Here is a 3317-nt window from a genome sequence, read left to right as displayed (position 1 = left end):
CTGGGATGGGGGCGCTGTTTTTGTGGGTCCACCTTCCTGGATGCCCATCTCGGAGACTCAGGAGCCATAGTGAGCCCAGCGCTCGGCTGGCCCGGAGGATTGAGACAGGCGCCTGCAGGGCCCTAGAGCACCTGGACCGGGGTGGGCGGGAACCTCCTCTCCCCAGGAGTCCCCTTTCCGTGAGCAGACAGGGGCCCGGCACTCAGTGGGACTCAGGGAGCGCTCCCCAGCTGGGAGACTGGAGGCCCCGGCCCGCAGGCCTGTCTTCCACCCCGAGCTTCTCTTGGGCGAGGCTGAAGGGACCCTTGCTCTGCCCCACGCCCCAGACAAGGCTGGTCTCCAGACAACCTCCCCAAGACCAGAAGGTGGGGAGGAGCCTCTACCGCCCCCTGGTGTCCACCCCAGACAAGGCTGGTCTCCAGACAACCTCCCCAAGACCAGGAGGTGGGGAGGAGCCTCTACCGCCCCCTGGTGTCCACCCCAGACAAGGCTGGTCTCCAGACAACCTCCCCAAGACCAGAAGGTGGGGAGGAGCCTCTACCGCCCCCTCGTGTCCGCCCACCGACCGGACTTCTCCAGGGAGCCTGATGGCCCAGTGAGAGACTCCCCCTGGAGGTGCTATTGCCTCTAACTCATTGTGTGACCTTGGGGATCCGTCAGCCCCTCTCTGGGCATCAGTTTCTTCGTCTGTAAGACACAGGGTTGGGCCACACAGTCTTCAGAGAGAGAGAGCCAGCCCCAAGCAAGTGAACCAGGCAGGTNCAGCAGACAGGTGCATGGGCAGAGTTCTGACCCTCTGGAGGAATGCAGCTCACTTGGGGTCAGCGTGTGTCCTTCCAGCGGTGAAGTCAGGGGCCCCGTGCCCTGGAGGGCCCAGGGGAACCAGGGCAGGTGCCACCTCCACCAGCTCTGGCTGCAATTCCCCGCCCAGCTGATCCCACTTTGCTTTGCTTTTTTTGTTGTTGTTTGAGGATGATTCCCAAGATAGAATTTTTCTCAATTTTCCAGATCCATCCATGTTTTAAAAATTAATTAAGCTGGAGGAAAACATATTTTCTTGTAATTTACAGATAATTTATTGGGCGTGGCTGGGATGGGGGCGCTGTTTTTGTGGGTCCACCTTCCTGGATGCCCATCTCGGAGACTCAGGAGCCATAGTGAGCCCAGCGCTCGGCTGGCCCGGAGGATTGAGACAGGGGCCTGCAGGGCCCTAGAGCACCTGGACCGGGGTGGGCAGGAACCTCCTCTCCCCGGGAGTCCCCTCTCCGTGAGCAGACAGGGGCCTGGCACTCAGTGGGACTCAGGGAGCGCTCCCCAGCTGGGAGACTGGGGGCCCCGGCCCGCAGGCCTGTCTTCCACCCCGAGCTTCTCTTGGGCGAGGCTGAAGGGACCCTTGCTCTGCCCCATGCCCCAGACAAGGCTGGTCTCCAGACAACCTCCCCAAGACCAGAAGGTGGGGAGGAGCCTCTACCGCCCCCTGGTGTCCGCCCACCGACCGGACTTCTCCAGGGTCCCTGATGGCCCAGTGAGAGACTTCCCCTGGAGGTGCTATTGCCTCTAACTCATTGTGTGACCTTGGGGATCCGTCAGCCCCTCTCTGGGCATCAGTTTTATCGTCTGTAAGACACAGGGTTGGGCCACACAGTCTTCAGAGAGAGAGAGCCAGCCCCAAGCACGTGAACCAGGCAGGTGCGGGGGGCCGCACCACTGAGGGCACCCTGAGAAACGGGGGGGAGGGGAGTGTGGGACAGAGGCTCAGCCTGAGGCCTAGAATGTCCGGGTGAGGGGACACAGCCAAACCCCACAATGCTGGCCAGGGGCTCCCAGCTCACCTCTCCCCTCCTCTCTCCCTGCCCCTTCCCGGGGCCCCCTGATTAGCTAAGCTAAGAAATCAGATGTTCTGAACTGATCCTTTTGACATAAAGGACATTATTGAGACCATTGGCAAAACGGGAACGCGTTCTGGCCACAGGGGTGGCAGCAACACCGTGCCATTCCCCCGCTTCCACCGCGGGGCAGCCACTCGTCCCTGCAGCAACTCACTCCCGGGTGGGGGCGGTCTGCTCGCCACACTCGCAAATCGCTGTGATTTTGAGGTGCTTTCCACAGTTTAACACTGCTGTGATTCTAGAATTTTCTCCTAACAATCGCATGCGTCCCCGGAGGCAGCAATTTCCATTCCAGGGTTTATTCCTCAGAGGCGTTGGTGTGAGGTGTTGTCCCCACACACACGGGTGGGGAAGAGTGTGCGGGCACCGCTAGTGATGACGGTCCTCGAGGCGAGGGAGTAGGCACATTCGACTTTTCACTCTATATTGTTTATATTCTTTACCACGTATCTTTATCATCTACCACCCCATATCCGTGTTGTACCTTTTAAAACCTACTCATCTCAATAAATAATTAGTGAAGTTTAACATTTAAGTCTTCCGTTAAGGAGCTTACAGTCCCGATACCAACTTTGGGAGGGGTATGAATTTTACAAGCGATTGTATGGACGGTCCCGTGGGTTGTGGACACCCGTCGAAGGGTAAGCCGCACGCACCTCCAGGGCTCACACGCACCAGAGGACGGTGTTGGGTGAGAGGCCCCATCCGAGGGCAGCGGGGGGCCCTGAAACACCCGAGTGCCTCACCAGGCACACCTGCAACCGAATGCTCTAGCAAGAGTAACTTTCTGTGGCTTTCGAGAGCTCCTTACAAATTCCCACAACGACCCTATAGGCTTTTGTTTCCTCTAATGTGAAATGGAGGCAATAATAACCGGTCACCTAAAAGCATTCCTTATTTATGTATTTATTTATATTCCTACCCACATTGTGCAGACACGGGACTGAGTTTTGAAAGTAGCTCCAGGGGAAAGAATGTGGCGATTGTGAGAAGGGAGAGCGCTCCCGCGCGCCCAAACGCGGAGGAGAGGGAAGGTGGGAATTGAGAAGGACAGGCCAGCGGGCGGGTGGCAGGAGGCGGCTGCGCCTGAGCCGGTCTGGGCCGGACGCGCCCGAGCGAAGGCGCGGCTGGGAGGAGGGCGTTCCCGGCGCCCGCGCGCCCGCCCCTTCAGCGCTCGGATCCTGACTCCACCCAGAGCCTCAGAGGCTTGACCCACCTTCAGGCCTTTTCTGGGGGGGCGTCGACTAGGCGCCCACCCCGCGGCGGGGCTCCTGGCGCTGTGAGTTTCCCCGTCCAGGGGCGTCCGGATGCCCGGCGGGATGGAAGGTGGTGAGGGGCACAGGGTCTGCACGAGGAAACCCTGGGCTCAAAGTCCCGCTGCCCAGTCGGTGTTCCCACTCAGTGCGTGGCTTTGGCTAACTAAGGCTC

The sequence above is a fragment of the Sturnira hondurensis genome, unplaced genomic scaffold, assembly GCF_014824575.4.
Source record: "Sturnira hondurensis isolate 20B ecotype Veracruz unplaced genomic scaffold, ASM1482457v3 Scaffold0018493, whole genome shotgun sequence".
NCBI classification, from domain to species: Eukaryota; Metazoa; Chordata; class Mammalia; order Chiroptera; family Phyllostomidae; genus Sturnira; species Sturnira hondurensis.
This window is presented reverse-complemented; position numbering follows the sequence as displayed.